This window comes from Haematobia irritans, chromosome 2 (assembly GCF_050003625.1).
Source record: "Haematobia irritans isolate KBUSLIRL chromosome 2, ASM5000362v1, whole genome shotgun sequence".
In the NCBI taxonomy this organism is placed as follows: domain Eukaryota; kingdom Metazoa; phylum Arthropoda; class Insecta; order Diptera; family Muscidae; genus Haematobia; species Haematobia irritans.
The window spans coordinates 127369012-127388177 of NC_134398.1; the positions used below are offsets into that span (position 1 = coordinate 127369012).

The following is a 19166-nucleotide window of genomic DNA, read 5'->3' on the forward strand; positions in this document are numbered from 1 at the left end:
AGCATATATAGTTGTGGGTTCTAATCCAGAATCCCAATTGTTAAAAAGAAGTTTGCACTTCCTAATTTATGATTGTCATATTTCTGTAAACCGACATTCCGATAGACTGGTAGACTGAGTAAACCTTTAAAAACAACGAGATATTTTACCTCATGTAACTCACGTTGGCGATTGCATAATTTCAAAATTTCATAATTATTGCAAGGATGTTTTTTTATGAAATAAGAAAATTCCAACCTTTTTTAAGATAGTTACTTTAATTTCAAATTTATACCTTATACACATTAGGCTTGAAATCTATTAAAATTGGGGTTTAAAGCCCTTATTTATAGGGCATACCACACCTGAAATCTAGTTAAAGTGGATTTTGGAAGTGTAATGTTAATGTCGTATTACATGGTACTGTTTCCCTTTTGGGAATATTGAATGAACATGTGCATTTATTGACCCCGTTTAACGATGGTGAAATTGAAATAAGTTTCTTTCATTTCTAAAAAGTTTTTTAGTCTTACAAAAAATCCCACTATATTAATAATGTTCTTCCGAAAACTATACCGAAGGAGACTGCCTTAACCATTGTCAAAATGTTTTTATACCCTCCATCATAGGATGGGGGTATACTAACTTTGTCATTCCGTTTGTAACACATCGAAATATTGCTCTAAGACCCCATAAAGTATATATATTCTGGGTCGTGGTGAAATTCTGAGTCGATCTAAGCATGTCCGTCCGTCCGTCTGTTGAAATCACGCTAACTTCCGAACGAAATAAGCTATCGACTTGAAACTTGGCACAAGTAGTTGTTATCGATGTAGGTCGGATGGTATTGAAAATGGGCCATATCGGTCCACTTTTACGTATAGCCCCCATATAAAGGGACCCTCAGATTTGGCTTGTGGAGCCCCTAACAGAAGCATATTTCATCCGATCCGGCTGAAATTTGGTATATGGTGTTGGTATATGGTCTCTAACAACCATGCAAAAATTGGTCCACATCGGTCCATAATTATATATAGCCCCCATATAAACCGATCCCCAGATTTGGCTTGCGGAGCCTCAAAGAGAAGCAACTTTCATCCGATCTGGCTGAAATTTGGTACATGATGTTGGTATATGGTCTCTAACAACCATGCAAAAATTGGTCCACATCGGTCCAGAATTGGTCCATATCGGTCCATGATTATATATAGCGCCCATACACCCAGAAAAAAGTGACCCCTTCTTTAAGTTAAAATGAACTCATTGCGAAGAAAGTTGAACTTCGTATAGCGCCAAAGACATTTTTATTTGTTTGAACGATGTGATTTTCGTATAAATTAGGAATAATGCATTCCATATATTAGTTAACATTTTCCTATATTTATATACCACTATACTACAGAATGAAAAAAATTAACTAATTTGAATTCATATATGGAATGATTTTATTGAAATTTTTTCATTCATTTCGACAAATCTTACACATTTGAGGTAAAACTTTTACTTCATAATTAGAACTGCTTACCTTCGTTTTTAAATACAATTTTATTTATTTCTATAAGCAATTTTATCTTCAATAAAAGACATGTTTTATTAATATATTGAATATATTTATTAAGAATCAACAGCATCGAATCTCTTTGAAATATTAGTTTATTATTCCACTATTTCCAATTTCCGTGTGACATTATCAACTGTAAAACGCACTTTTTCTTCTTCTTGTACTTTTCACTTTTAATAAGTTGCTGCCTAACGATTTTGTCCTCCTTTTACAATTTCAATATCTACAAATATAAAAAATCATAAAACATTTTTGTTGCAAAAGGTTAGCGTCACTGAATATTACCTGATAATTGAAGATTCTAACATGAAGACAAATGAAAGGGTTGTTATTCTGCTGGTGTTTTCTTTCTTTATACACTATCACGAACATTGATAGATTTATTTAAAAAAACGAAAATTTTTCTCACTAATTTAAAATAACAAATATTTTATATATTTTATTTGTTATTTATTATATTATTTTACCATATTATTTTTTAACAATCTCTCCGTATACCAAAACAACGCGATTCCAACTAAAAAAACAACCGACGCGCAAATATATCGATTACACCCACGCGCAAACACATCGATTACGATGACAGGTATCGATTACAGGTAGACAATAGAAATTTAGGAAAATTTCCTATATTCTAACAAGTGTGTTTCCTTAAGTTTTGAAAGGATTGCATACTTCTTAGTACGATTGAACTAAAATATTTTTCTATGCCAAGTGTTGTTCGTATGTATGAAAAACTTTCTATTATAAAGGAAGTCGCAATTATCATTTTATAAGAAATTTTACTAATTTTTAAGAAACTTGGTTTTAGTTCGGTTTTTGTTTATTTTTACGAATGCTTTGTTATCGGTGAATAAAATTTTCTTTTTCAGTAGTAAATTCTTATACCCAGCGAAGAAAATAGTATGAGTAAAATTCCATGCCTTATTCTAGTTAATGAACTATTCCTAACTGCTTACAGTTTAGGATTTTTTTACTGAAACAAGTAAATTTTATTATTTTTCACAAAAATTTACCTTAATGGAAATAAAATGGATAAACTATATTGATGAAAATTTTTTCCTTTAGTTTCGAAGGCACTTTTTTCTGGGTGTATAAAACGTTCTCCAGATTTGACCTCTTGAGCCTCTTGGAGGAGCAAAATTCATCCGATCCGGTTCAAATTAGGAACGTGGTGTTAGTATATGGTCGCTAACAACCATACCAAAATTGGTCCAATCACACAAAAATTGGTCCATATCGGTTCATAATCATGGTTGCCACTAGAGCCAAAAATAATCTAACAAAATTTTTTTTCTATAGAAAATTTTGTCAAAATTTTATTTCTATAGAAAATTTTGTTAAAATTTTATTTCTGTAGAAATTTTTGTCAAAATTTTCTTTCTATAGAAAATTTTGTCAAAATTTTTATTTCTATAGAAAATTTTGTGAAAATTTTATTTCTATAGAAAATTTTGTTAAAATTTTATTTCTGTAGAAAATTTTGTGAAAATTTTGTTTCTACTTTGTCAAACTGAATTAAATACGTATCGGATCGATCTTTTTTGATTTAATATATACCACGTATGGACTTACATACAATTTAGAAGATGGTGTTAGGAGGTTTTAAGATACCTTGCCATCGGCAAGCGTTACCGCAACTTAACTAATTCGATTCTGGATGGCAGTGTTTAGAAGAAGTTTCTACGCAATCCATGATGGAGGGTACATAAGCTTCGGCCTGGCCGAACTTACGGCCGTATATACTTGTTTATTTCAAAATATTTCGTATTTTAGTATGATTTATGGCTGATGTAATAGAACAACATAATATATATTGTTAGTTGTCCAGAGAGCAACTTATAACCGTAACCAGGGATCCGGAGCGGTCCATTTTTTTCGCTCCGCTCCGCTCCCGCTCCGGAGAAAAGAAAATCGCTCCGCTCCACGCTCCGCTCCGAGAAAAAAAAAATCGCTCCGCTCCGCTCCTCTTCGAGAAAATTATAGTACAAACATTGTATTATTTGTTCAATTGAGTTTTATTTTACGAAAACAAAAAAACTTACTTCAATAGTTGTATTATAAAAGAAAAGCAAAACGTATTTCTTGCTATACATAACAAATAGTAGTAAAAATTAATTATTTAGATTTTGTGTTTAGATTAATTAAAAGTATGTTTCCGTTAGGCGGCAGCGTAAGTGATTATATATATGTTTAAGAGCAGAAAAATTCCGCTCTACACTCACTTGTGTAGCTGGAACACCTAGAACTACACATGCCAGCTCATACAGAGGGTGTGCTCGACGTTCATCCCAAAATTGCAGAACACTGCTCTGTGCCGAAATGCGAGCTTGATAAAAGAAGTAATTTATTTTATTTATCTTTAATGTCATCATCATCTAAATTTGATCCGATTTCTTCCAAATTCAATAGCGTTCGTCCTTGTGCCCAAAAAACTCCCTGTACCAAATTTCATCAAAATCGGTTAATAATTGCGACCGGAATCCTGTGAACAACAAATACATGGACAGACGGACGGACGGACACCAAGCGCTAGATCGACTCAGGAGGTGATTCTGAGTCGATCGGTATATATTTTATGGGGTCTAAAATCAATATTTCTGGTAGGCACATTTTTTGGCAGATCAAACTTATTATACCCTAACCACTATGTGGTTTATGGTATAATGACTTTAAAACAATGTGCTGAAACATTTTATTAATTCTGAAGATTTTTTCAGAAATATTAAATCCATTTTGACTTCATTAAAACGAAATTTTCATTCATGTTAGGATACACATTTTTATGTCGAATCACTTAGCTATAAGGACAAACAGACTTCATTGAAAAGTTCAGAGACTTTTAGACAAGGAAAAAACTTTATTTCAGAGAAATACGTCTTCTATTCTAAGCAAAATTCGTATTCGTATTTTAAGCATGTGAAATATTTGGCATCCCGACAATATTCTTTGCGGTGCACCATCTACTATTTAATATGTGATAGAAACCAAATTTATAAAAATGGACCAAAATGGACCAAATTCTGTTTGGTCTGACCATCGGACCAAATTTAAAAATTAGAAATCTTTTGGACCAAATTTGGTCCGATCGGACCAAAACGGCAGCGCTGATTGGAATTGAAAGTCTATACACAGAGTAGAAGTAACTACTCTCCGAAGTTACGTTAGGTTAGGTGGTAGCCCGATATTTCAGGCTCACTTAGACTATTCAGTCCATTGTGATACCACATCGGTGAACTTCTCTCTTATCACTGAGTGCTGCCCGATTCCATGTTAGCTCAATGACAAGGGACCTCCTTTTTATAGCCGAGTCCGAACGGCGTTCCACATTGCAGTGAAACCACTTAGAGAAGCTTTGAAACCCTCAGAAATGTCACCAGCATTACTGAGGTGGGAAAGTTTTTTTTTGTTTTGCAACAGACGTAGAGAAGAGGTTTTGTTATATTTGTAATGTGTGTGTGTATGTTTATGTTTGCAACAACCTCCATGGAAATCAGTCCGTGGTATACCTACGAATATTCTTACTCAGATCTACTGTTTTTCGCTTTTTTCTCCTTTATTGTAAAAATACATTTTCGAACAGCGTTTTTAAGAAATGTTCGTTCTCAAAAAAAGTAGATAACATGCAATAATACAAATCAAGTCATTAGTTTTCAATGTGAGAAAAAATTAAAATAAATGTATATGCTCACATTTTTCAACCAAAATTTAAACTATCCATAATTTTAATTAAATTTTCGAGAGCTAATATCAGAAACAAGAGAATGCTAGGATATAGTACAATAGTAAAGCAAATATGAATGTCCTTACACTGAAAAAAGCATGCCCGGTTCCAAAGATTTTGTCTTTACTTTAACAGTTTAAAGTAAAGACAAAAGCCAAAGTAGCGGAGAATAAAGGGTGATTCTTTTGAGGTTAGGATTTTCATGCATTAGTATTTGACAGATCACGTGGGATTTCAGACATGGTGTCAAAGAGAAAGATGCTCAGTATGCTTTGACATTTCATCATGAATAGCCGAACGATCTGCCACAACGTCGAATTTTCAGTGAATGGGCCCTAGAAAAGTTGGCAGAAAATCCGCTTTTTTATCGACAAATTTTGTTCAGCGATGAGGCTCATTTCTGGTTGAATGGCTACGTAAATAAGCAAAATTGCCGCATTTGGAGTGAAGAGCAACCAGAAGCCGTTCAAGAACTGCCCATGCATCCCGAAAAATGCACTGTTTGGTGTGGTTTGTACGCTGGTGGAATCATTGGACCGTATTTTTTCAAAGATGCTGTTGGACGCAACGTTACGGTGAATGGCGATCGCTATCGTTCGATGCTAACAAACTTTTTGTTGCCAAAAATGGAAGAACTGAACTTGGTTGACATGTGGTTTCAACAAGATGGCGCTACATGCCACACAGCTCGCGATTCTATGGCCATTTTGAGGGAAAACTTCGGAGAACAATTCATCTCAAGAAATGGACCGGTAAGTTGGCCACCAAGATCATTCGATTTGACGCCTTTAGACTATTTTTTGTGGGGCTACGTCAAGTCTAAAGTCTACAGAAATAAGCCAGCAACTATTCCAGCTTTGGAAGACAACATTTCCGAAGAAATTCGGGCTATTCCGGCCGAAATGCTCGAAAAAGTTGCCCAAAATTGGACTTTCCGAATGGACCACCTAAGACGCAGCCGCGGTCAACATTTAAATGAAATTATCTTCAAAAAGTAAATGTCATAGACCAATCTAACGTTTCAAATAAAGAACCGATGAGATTTTGCAAATTGTATGCGTTTTTTTTTAAAAAAGTTATCAAGCTCTTAACAAGTCACCCTTTACAAGTAAGGATATTTTAAAAACGCAATTCTCTTTTAAATTTGGGGGTTATGTACTTGCTTCTAGGAAGCAAATGTTAATTTTTCATTTTTTTAAATTTTTTTCGCCAGTTGTTATCAAAATCCTTTAAAAACGAGTTAACGACAAGTCTTATTTTTTAACGATTTTTTGCTTTGTAGGCAAGATGCAAAAAGGAAACAAATTTAAAGACAATTTTATTAATTTTAAAGATTTTTTCTTAATTATTAAAGTCACGTTGACCTTACCTCAAAAATTTTATCTTTCATCTTATGATACACATTTTTAAGTAAAATCACTTAATTATAAGGACATTACAACTTCATTCAAAAGTTTATTGACTTTTGGACAAGGAAAAAAACTTTATTTTAGAGAAATGCGTCTTCCATATTAAGCAAAATTTGCATTCTTATTCTAAGGACATGAAATCTTTGACTTCACGACAATATTTTTTTCAGTGTAGAAAACTAAAAAATTAAATATAAATAAGACCGTTTAATTGCATTTATTTGACGTTCATTACAAACATCTTTGTAGTAATACGGGATGAAATTGATCGAAAGTACACGCAGAGAAGAAACATGATTGCCACAATCATATTCGAAGAGCAAAATAATATGATAGCAGCTATTTTTGCGGCGACCATGTAACATTTTAACCTGCAACCATGTTGGCTCAGTGAACATGGTTCTAAGAAAAATACAATTGTCCTCATCTAAAATGTTATTATATTGATAAAAAGAATTTTGTTTCCATTAAAAGACAATGGTCACGATCTAAAATGTTATGTTATTCGTCAAAAATGTTTTTCTTCTAGTTAAAAGAACATGGTCACAACCTAAAATGTTTTGATTTTTATGAAAAAACTTTTTTCGTCGTCGAAAAAAGGACGCCACTTGAGAAAAGAAAACAAAAAATCAACTTTATTTATTTGTTTTTATTTATTTATAAACTAATTCATTGTTTATTTGTATTTATAATGTCGTGCAAGAAACTTCACATATTTTTACACACTCTAGTTTGGTTCAATTTCAACAATAAGTAATCATTCCATATTTACTTCGTGCCCATCAAATGTACAAACGCAGACATCATGTAACTGCAAATAAAAATAAATTATACCATATATCAAAATGCAGAACAAAAACCAGGTATATTTTTTTCAATTACACTTTCCTTTTTTGTATTCACATAAAACCACGTGCCATTTCTGAATAAATAAATTAACACAAAACACAATAATTCCGTATTCTCCGTCCATTCCAAGAAACAATCAACACACGACTGACGCGCAAAATGAAAATCATGTGTACCTGCTCAATGTTTTTATAAAATTCTTGTCGCTGCAAAAAAATTGAAAAATTAAATGGTCACGAAAACAATGTACATGGTCTTTATGGCCATGTAATGGTTGTAGACATGTCTATACGTAAACTATAAAAATATTTTTTTCTCTGCAAAAAAGTAAAAAAATTGAATGGTCAGATACATGATTTTCCTGACCATATAATGGTCTCAAATTCTATCATTTAAATAATAGAACATGTTTGCGGCATTTGAGAACCATTTAAATGCTTATTACCAACATATATTTTTCTCCGCTTGAAAATTATTTTTACAAAGACAAAATACATGGTTTTCGCGACAATTACATACTCTAAATAAGCATTAAATGGATGCGGCAACCATGTCCAAACATGTTTTTTCTGTGCGTGTACTGTTGTTACTTTTACAACACGTACTAGAGATATATTTTGACATTTGCCGTTTTTGAAAACAATTACCAAAAAAAACACGTTGTGTTTTCCCCAATGTACGTTCGTACAAAAATACATATCGTACATTTTAAACGTTTACTCACACTGCGCTAAGTACTAGCTACACTCAAAAAAAAGTGAACTCTCTATTTCACTAAAGCCAATTTAACTTTATATTAGTTCATAGAATCATTATGTTTGGAAAAAGTTTACTTTACTCAAATAATTTTTTGCGTACGTTAGTTAAATGAACTAAAACACAGGAAAAAATTATACAAAAATAAAGCATAAAGGTTTCCTAATTTCGTATTTCTCACAAAATAGTTCATTATTTCCTTAAATTTGTAAATTTTACCAAAAATGTGTCCATCATGAACTTCGTATGGCACTAAAGACATTCTTGCAATTTTGAACTCCAAGATTTCTCTTAAAACTACAAAATTTTCTTTAACAAGTGCAAAAACTTAGTTATGTCTAATAAATTTTCTTGAATTTGTCGAAAAATATTTACTTATTTTTACCATATCGGAGTGATGCCAGCGCTTGTAATACTGTTTAGTTAAAATTTTCTAAAAAAATTCAAAATTTTCTAAAATTAATCGAAAGTTATCTTTCCTGGTGGGTTCACTGTTTTTTCAGTGTATATTTGAAATTACCTACACAGTGTAATTTCAAAGTTACACATTTCATTCAAGTAATATTTTATTCGGAGCGGAGCGGTTTTTCATTTGGAAACCGCTCCGCTCCGGATTTTAGAAATGCCGCTCCCGCTCCGCACCGCTCCTGATCCCTGACCGTAACTTTAGGCTATTTCTAATTTATTCAAATGTCTAAATGTATTCCACATCAAAGCAGATTTCCCTTTGACCGGGTTCCCGGGAAAATCGAAAAAAAAATCCCGCTTTCCCGGGAATGCAAAAAGTCCGGGAAAAAGAAAACCCTAAAGCGAACCCATCTCCTTAAATAGCTAGAAAAATAATCAGTTGTGGTCAAAAGAAAATTATAATAGGGTGGGTTAAATCAACCTATTAAAAGAAGAAGGAGCTTAGAGTTTTGATTCTTCTAAAGGATAATGCTGGACAATGGCACATGATGTGGTACGAATCTTCCGTAACTTCCAGGTCCTGACACCATCTGAAGATCATCTTTAAGGTTGCGATATGGGTTATTTTCGTCTCATGTCGCAACCTTCTGAAATACCCGACGTCATCGCCAGAGTTCATCATATTTGACATAAATCCTGTAAACATATGAAGTCCGCAAAAACATTATTCGTTCCACAGACACCCTCTTAGCCAGCAAATCTGCTTCCTCGTTTCACATTTTTCCACAGTGCCCAGGTACCCAGCACAGAGTTACGCTGTTCACTAAGAACCCACGATATCAGCTGACTAACTTAGGCCTTATTCCGTATTGTCCACAAACCATAGAAAAAATCATGAGCGGCGTGCTAGTTTCAAAACGGTTTCAAAATCAACATACCGAGAATAGTCCATATTCATGACCAAAGAAAAACGAAAGCCGTTCAAATCGTGAAGGTTAGGTTAGGTTAGGTGACAGTCCGATGTATCAGGCTCACTTAAACTATTCAGTCCATTGTGATACCACATTGGGGAACTTCTCTCTTATCACTGAGTGCTGCCCGATTCCATGTTAAGCTCAATGACAAGGGACCCCTTTTTATAGCCGAGTCCGAACGGCATTCCATATTGCAGTGAAACCACTTCGAGAAGCTTTGAAACCCTCAGAAATATCACCAGCATTACTAAGATGGGATAATCCACCGCTGAAAAACTTTTTGGTGTTCGGACGAAGCAGGAATCGAACCCACGACCTTGGTTAGCGGGAATGCTAACCATTGCACCTCGGTGGCTCCCAAATCGTGAACATTCCGTTTTTAATTTTTCGTCAACGTTTCCGTTTGATTTTGTTATCGTCCGTTCATTTTGGAACGTAATTTATTAGTGCAAAGTTTTTATACCTTTTTGACTATCGATGAAGTAGCTGATATCGCTTCTGAGCAACGGCCTCATCAACGGTGACTCAACAGCCTTACTGATCGTAGAATTTTTTGCCTGAAAGATACTGCAATCGCTATCTAATTTGTTCCTAATTCACTGCAATAAATGCCGCTACCAGTCCCTTCGTCCATTTTCGATCCGTCTGTAGACATGTTCATAGTTCCGAAAGGTATACATCTCCCCACATTGTGGGCGAGGAATCATGAGCGGCGTGCAAGTTTCAAAACGATCCGTTCATGAAGGTGAATACGGAGAATAGTCAATATTCATCACCAAAGAAAAACGAAAGCCGTTCAAATCGTGAACATTCCGCTTTAATTTTTCGTCAACGTTTCCGTTAGATTTTGTTATCGTCCGTTCATTTTGGAACGTAATTTTTTCCATTAGTGCAAGGCTTTTATACCTTTTTGACTATCGATGAAGTAGCTGATATCGCTTCTGAGCAACGTCCTCATCAACGGTGACTCAACAGCCTTAGTGATCGTAAAATTTTCTGCCTGAAAGATACTGCAATCGCTATCTAATTTGTTACTAATTCACTGCAATAAATTCCGCTACCAGTTCCTTCGTCTATTTTCGATCCGTCAGTAGACATGCTCATAGTTCCGAAAGGTATACTTCTCCCAACATTGTATGGGCCGAAACTATCCCCTTCCTCATACGGGTTTCAAATTTCCAAATGCAACTATAACTTAGCATTACCTAAATAAAAAAATTTAACAGTTATACTTCTATTTATCAAAATTATTTTAAAATATTTCGTACCATTAAGAACCTACTTGAAAATAAAAGTTTACAAAAACTCATTTTCCAAACAAAAATACTTGTGTAACATCCTTTTGCCATTGAAAACCACTCACAGTTTATGTGAATAAAACTACGCAGAGGATGAGGTGAAGACAAGCAAACAACATCTAAATAAAAGAAATCCCATTAGATAGAACATTTTTCCATTTCCTTAAACAGGATATAAACAAATTCATACATATACTCACACTTCACACACATATAGCATCACACTAATCTCCAGTATATTTTGTGGTATATGCAAAGCAAAGTGAGCTTAGACTGATTTTGGTCCTTTCCCCTATTGTTGTCGCACAAGAATGGAACATGTTTTCTAAGCTGACATATTTTTTAACCTTTAAACAAACATCACAATTCTGTCATAACCGACAATATGACATGTACTGCACAAATGGAAGATGGCCCCCATCATGAATGGGTCGAGGGACTAAATTCTACAACTGACTTGGAGGAGGATCATGTTGAGTAACTGAAAAGTGTGGGATACTTATTCTAACACTTATATAAAAAATGTTTTACATATCTAGGGATAATGTACGAGGGATGTTTAACGAAGTACAAAGAATTTTATTTATAAATAAATCCTAAACAAAGTGGGGATTGTGCAAAAGGACTAAATTCTAGAACTGACATAACGAATAACTCACACAGAGAACAAACAGCATTTTCATGCAACAATTTTCGCCCAGTGCACTAGAACAAATAAAATTTATTCGTCGTTTTTGATTTCAGCTTAAAGCAATGCATTGACTATACTACAAGTGTAGCTTAACCAACAGAGGAAAATAATGTTTGTCAAATTTATAGATTGCAAGATGGTTGGATGGGCGCACGTTTCGAAATTACCACATTCCTCATCAGTATCCTCTACTAGCAGCAAAACTATCCACCAATTATCAGAATAAATTCAGGTATTTCAGTAACTCAGGGTGAACCACACTTCACCTTCCGAAAAAAGGTTTATGATAGTCGGCTTTTGCCGAAATAAATTTATTTTGTTATATTGTAATATATTAGCATATGTATCTCAAACATTTTATGCTAGTTTAGGAACATTACATTTTTGCACTTAAATATATTGTGTTTAAAAAATTATGCCCGAAACACATTTTGTTTATATTGGAACATATGAAAAACATATTTTTCTAACAGTGTACATTTGGCCATCATACTCTTATTATTAACCATTGTTACTAAAATTTCAAATTTAGATGCATTAACGGATCTTATTGAGATTACACGTAGCTCTTACATAAATATAGGGCGCGATTTTCATAATTTGGTTACATTTGCCACACTAATTGAACGATTTTCTCTTTTTTAATAATGTACGCATTTCTGTTCAGATAAAGCTCCCAAATTGGAGGAATTTTAAATGGTACCAAGCATTTTGGTCTACAAAGTAGAGAAAGCTATAATATATGTTAGATGGGACACCCCGAATTTAGACTTTCCTTACTTGTTTTCTTTACATTTACACATAAAGAAAATTTCATTAAAATTGAGCCAACGAAAGTTTTAATTTATATAACGAAACGTTTTCATTAATACAATGAAAATATTCATTAATAGTACGAAATTAACAGGAAATTCGTTATAATATCGAAAAATTTCGTTGAATTAACGAATTTGTTTCATTGGCTCACTTTTAATGATACATTTCGTTCGTTAATATAACGAAGCTTTGTATACCAGTGTAGTTCATTTTCCTTTAAGAGATTTTGTAATTACAATAAATAAATTCATTTTCACTGTTTTGTAGAAATACCAAAATGTGGCGTATAAGTTAGTTAAAATTTTGCAATATGTTACTGATTTCCCCTATAAAACCGTTTAATTTTTTTCTATGCACTAAATTCGATTTATCATCCTATTGAATTCTAGTTTTAGTTTTGCTAAATAAATCATTTACCATATTACTATAACATATTTTTGCGCTAGTTTGTAGTTTTCTTTTTCCTGTGTGCTAAATACCATAGATGTGACTTCTTATTTATTGAAATTATTATATATTTTTCTTTCTTCACGAATTGTTCTATCATTTTTTTGCAGTGTCTATGGTACTTTCTTTTCGTTAGCCTTATACACAGAGAATACAGATTGGATGTGGTAACCGAATTTATTGCCAACCTCATTTTGGCAGTTGCAGCAACTATCTATTGATAGTTGTGTACCCCAACTGATTCGGTCAACTCAATCGAATTATGGGTGATGCAACTAATACTACATATGGAAATGGTTGTATGAACCAATGAAATTGGTCGTTACTCCCTTCTCAATTCGGTTGTATTACCCAACCTAAACAGCACCCAAAATCAAATTGCAAATTAATGTCGTTTTCGCAAAGTATTGTATTTTATTTAAAAATGCTTATATATGTTACATTGATAGAGTAAATAAAATTATTATAACTAAGTACATTAATAGCAATCAAAAAAATTATACATTTAAACATTTATGTATCTGAGACGGTTTTAGATGAAGCTCACATAACAATCAGAATTGATTGTAAAATGAACGGGCAACGCGGTAACTGGTAACTTTGAATTCTTCAGTATATGTATACAAGGTCGTCCACAGCACTCGTAGTGGTAAACCATAATATCCCGCATTTAGGAAATTTTGCATGTAGAAAATTAGTGTGGAGTTTGTAAAAGTAAATCTCCGTTTTAAAATTCTTACGTGTGTCAATAAAAAGGCGATTATGTTTAGCGCATCTCTTTGTCAATATGCTATGAGGAAGCATCACACTCAAAATTTTGCAATTCTGGAAATCAGTCTGGAAAGGAATAAATTAACTGATGTTAATTTTGCAAAAATTTGGTCATACAAATTTACCTCTATAATGATACCAATACTATTCAAAATCTCGTGCTTCCCCGAAACTATTGAAAAAATATGGTATATAAAAAAGTTTTGGTTTGATTTTAAGAACTACGTTTTAGTTTTTTTTTCTCGATGCCAAATATAAATTTTTTTCTTTGACAAATAATTAAATTGACAATCAAAAGTATTTCAAATAACATTCGGTTTGTGCAACCGAATGATTATGATGGGAATTGAATGAAAGTTGCAAAATGTTTTCTTGATAAGTTCTACCCACCAATTTCCAATAAAATTATTCACAGTAGAGACATTTGGTTAACTCAATCATTTGGCTATTGCCATAAATAACTTTTTCTTGTAATCGCTACCAGATAGTCTTAAGAATAGAACCAATATCAGAATATTTGTGGATACAGTTGATATTTTGTCAGAATGTTCATTATTACAACCGATTTCCAACCAATCCCTTCTTTGTGTGTAGAAGCTTATGTTGCATATTCTTAAGAACCCATAAATAACAAGTATATATGGCCGTAAGTTCGGCCACGCCGAATCTTATGTTCCCTCCACCATGGATTGCATAGAAACTTGTACTAAAAACTGTCATCCACAATCGAAGTAATTGGGTTGCGGTAACACTTGCTTATGGCAAGGTATCTTAAAACTTCTTAACACCGTCTTCTCAATTGTAAGTTAGTCCATATGGGGTATATATTAAACAAAAAAAGGCCGATTAAATACGTATATAATTCAGTTTGACAAAATTTTCTATAGAAATAACATTTTGAAAAAATTTTCTATAGAAATAAAATTTTGATAAAACTTTCTATAGTAATAAAATTTTGACAAAATTTTCTATAGAAATAAAATTTTGACAAAATTTTCTATAGAAATAAAATGTTGACAAAATTTTGTATAGTAATAAAATTTTGACAAAATTTTCTATAATAATAAAATTTTGACAAAATTTTCTATAGTAATAAAATTTTGACAAAATTTTCTATGGAAATAAAAATTTGGTGGATTATTTTTGGGGATCGGCTATATATAACTATAGACCGATACGGACCAAATTAGGCATGGTTGTTAGCGGCCATATACTAGCCAAATGTACCAAATTTCAACCGGATCGAATGAATTTTGCTCCTCCAAGAGCTCCAGAGGTCAAATCTGGGGATCGGTTTAAATTGGGGTTATATATAATTAAGACCGGTATGGACCAATTTTTGCATGGTTGTTAGAGACCATATACTAACACCACGTACCAATTTTCAACCGAATCGGATGAATTTTTTTCATCCATGAGGCTCCGGAGGTCAAATCTGGGGATCGGTTTATATGGGGGCTACATATAATTATTGACCGATATGGACCAATTCCTGCATGGTTGTTAGAGATCATATACTAACACCACGTACCAATTTTCAACCGAATCGGATGAATTTTTTTCATCCATGAGGCTCCGGAGGTCAAATCTGGGGATCGGTTTATATGGGGGCTATATATAATTATGGACCGATGTGAACCAATTTTTGCATGGTTGTTAGAAACCCTATACTAACACCATGTACCAAATTTCATCCAAGAGGCTCGGCAAGCCAAATCTGAGCGTCGATTTATATGGGGGCTATACGTTAAAGTGGTCCGATATGGCCCATTTTCAATTCCATCCGACCTACATCAATAACAACTACTTATGCCAAGTTTCACGTCAATAGCTTGTTTCGTTCGGAAGTTAGCGTGATTTCAACAGACGGACGACGGACGGACATGACTAGATCGACTCAGAATTTCGCCACGACCCAGAATATTTATATTTTATGGGGTCTAAGAGCCATATTTCGATGTGTTACAAACGGAATGGCAAAGTTAATATACCCCTCATCCTATGGTGGAGGGTATAAAAATTGGTTACAGCATTAATCTTAATACGATTAGAGTGAAAACAGCTTGAGGAAGATAAATAAATGTTCAATCTTATCATCATTATTATTGTTAAATGTGTTTTGTCAATACTTGTCAAAGATAATTATGTTCAAAAATTAAGTTTTGACATTCTCTGAGATAATTTCTCGCTAAAGATAATCACAGAAAGTGTGTAGAAATATTCGATTAAAATAATTTTTTCAAAAACAAAGCCATGAAAAACTTAGGGAAATTTTTTCTATTAAATACGAAAACAAAAATGTTTAATATACCATTTTACTCACAACCCGACCCTCTCTAATAACAGTGAACAAACATCCAGTCCAGAGTATCTCTGTGATTTTCTATTCTAACTGTAGAATGAATTGCCATACTCACGTTTCATAACACAAACGAATGTGTACACAAATATGCATATCCTTCAGTTTGTCTTTCGTCTGCTGGCCTCTGTATACTTGTTTGTGTTTAAGTGCGTATTTGTGTTCAAGAGTTGGAGAGAGCGTGAGTGTTAAGTACGATATTAAGAGTACTTTGCATAGTAAATACTCAACTCATAAACAAAAACAACAAAATGTCACAAATAAAATACAGAGATATTTTCACATAAATTCCGAGATGTATGTGTTTACACAATATAACCTAATATTTTTATGTAGGATATAGAAATAGAGCTACCTGCATTCATGTACCCAGCAAACAATGTCTATCGTCAATGTATCCAGCAGTGTAGTCAATTTGCCTCTTGTTATAATTTTACAATTCTGACATCACCGGTGTCAATATAAATTTGTCCTGGAAGATTAAACGTTCGTAGGTGATATTATCATATTATAGTATTGCACACCACTAAAATACTATATCTGAGCTTAGTTAGCAGTGTCCGGCGTCTGTCTACTCGTGTAGCAATTCAAATATTTTTGAGGGGTAAGTGCCAATTGCCAAAACTTATAATTTGTCCCAATGAAAACCCCAATTGCCGTTAGAAAAAATATTCTGGCTCGAATACCTTTAATTTATTGGGGTCTTTAGTTTTATGATCATTATTGGAACCTAACTCCTTTCGCATGAGAGAGTGTATTGCTTTTGTAGTTTTGTAGTGTATAAAAGAAAATTTCTTCGTAAATCAAAATGCAACGTTATAGATTCTTTACGACAAATACACTCCAAAATGTGTGCAGGGTAGTATGTACATGTATTAAAGGTGATTGTTGGACGTTTTAACCCTTAGTATGAGTACTAAATTCGCTATTAACAAGCAAGAGAGATGTTTAAAGTTCAAAACACCTAATGGAAACTTGCTTTAAAGTAATCTACATATACTGTATTTTTCTTCACAAAGCACTATGGACGAAATCATGATTTTTGCGACAAAAAATACTTACCACCAAGTTAACTTCACAAAATTTGGTGAGTAGATTTATAGTTATAAAAAAATTAATTTTAGAAAAAAATGGGCGGGCCACGCCCTTTTTTTTAAAGTAATGGCTATGAATACCTCGAAAAATGATGTTATTTGTTTTTGCAGCCTTCAGTTCTAGCTCTTGACTGGGCGAGCAAAAATGCTGAATATATTAAATCGGAAAGTTTCATCTTCATGCTAGGAACCCTCAAAATTTCGAAAAATTACAATCTTTCAACGATTTTTTCAGTTTTTCAAAAAATGAAAATTTTACCAAACAATCAAGGTAATAAATGTAGCGTATATATGTTGATTATGAACAACTTTCTAGTACACACAAAGTTCATACGACTACTCCTTAACAAAATTTTTGCAATTTTATTTGTTTTTTTTTTTTTTTTTGTAATCTAAGCATCTTAAAATGTTTAGTGACTTTCCGAGTAAATTGATGTTTTGTTTGTTTTTTTTTTTTGTAATTATGATACAATAAATATATGAGTCAGAGCTATCCATAGCTCTGAGATGCATGTGAGGTATATTGTGCACTCTTGAATCCTTACACTTCTAACGGGCCTCATATTAATTTCCTGCAAGGAAATCTACAGTTACAACTGAAACCTCGTTTATTTGAGATAAATATACTAATACTTTGTATATTGTGGCAGACATCGAAGACCACTACAATTTTGTGAAGAATATTTCACAATTTTTAACGCAATGACGACGAGACCTTTAAGTACCATTTTTAAATTCCGAGGAAAAAACAATTAAGGCTGGGTGTAAATGTTTTAAAAAACAATATTAATACCAGTAAAAGATGTGAAAAGGTCCTTGCTTGATTTTCATCGCCGTTTCCGCTGCCATTTGATTTCGTCTTTTCCACATGAAGACACAAAACTTGTTTTAATTTTGTGTTTTTATCTATAACCGTCAATATGTAATTCCTATAAAATAATTCGAATCATTTGTCTTAGTTGCCAACAAAAACTCAAAGATTTTAACATGTTTACACCTGAGTGTTTCTGAAAAAATATCATTCATTCATTAGCAGTCAAATGCAGACAGTTTTGCCATGCCATACAACTGGAGATTTCTACAAACAATCACATGTAAAAATTTCCTATGACTCTTCAAAACATTTTTAGTTTTACTCCACGAAAACCTATAAAACTCTTCAAAATTTCACAAAAAAATATACACAAACAAGTAAGGAAAGTCTAAAGTCAGGCGGGGCCGACTATATTATACCCTGCACCACTTTGTAGATCTAAATTTTCGATACCATATCACATCCGTGAAATGTGTTGGGGGCTATATATAAAGGTTTGTTCCAAATACATACATTTAAATATCACTCGATCTGGACAGAACTTGATAGACTTCTACAAAATCTATAGACTCAAAATTTATGTCGGCTAATGCACTAGGGTGGAACACAATGTTTGTAAAAAAATACGGGAAACATTTAAATCTGAAGCAATTTTGAGGAAACTTCGCAAAAGTGTATTTATGATTTATTGCTCGTTATATATGTATTAGAAGTTTAGGAAAATTAGAGTCATTTTTACAACTTTTCGACTAAGCAGTGGCGATTTTACAAGGAAAATTTTGGTATTTTGACCATTTTTGTCGAAATCAGAAAAACATATATATGGGAGCTATATTTAAATCTAAACCGATTTCAACAAAATTTGGCACGCATAGCTAAAATGCTAATTTTACTCTCTGTGCAAAATTTCAACTAAATCGGAGCAAAAAATTGGCCTCTGTGGTCATATGAGTGTAAATCGGGCGAACGATTTACATATGAGTGTAAATTGGGCGAAAGCTATATATGGGAGCTGTATCTAAATCTGAACCGATTTCAACCAAATTTGGCACGCATAGCTACGATGCTAATTCTACTCCCTGTGCAAAATTTCAATTAAATCGGAGAAAAAGATTGGTCACTGTGTTCATATGAGTGTAAATCGGGCGAACGATATATATGGGAGCTATATCTAAATATGAACCGATTTCAATAAAATTTGGCCCACTTGACTACA

General features: G+C 33.2%; 1 protein-coding gene and 1 long non-coding RNA gene across 2 annotated transcripts in view; one reads left to right on the forward strand and one right to left on the reverse strand.

The window, feature by feature from the left end:
• The window catches only part of LOC142226223 (putative G-protein coupled receptor CG31760), a 289440-nt gene that overhangs the window by 133789 nt on the left and 136485 nt on the right, over window positions 1–19166 (forward strand). The gene's annotated exons all lie outside the window — the stretch shown is intronic.
• On the reverse strand, window positions 13304–13946 carry LOC142223968 (uncharacterized). The gene is made up of 2 exons (XR_012718985.1): window positions 13809–13946; window positions 13304–13749 (listed from the first exon to the last, which is right to left on the reverse strand). It is a non-coding gene; the product is annotated as an uncharacterized LOC142223968 (long non-coding RNA).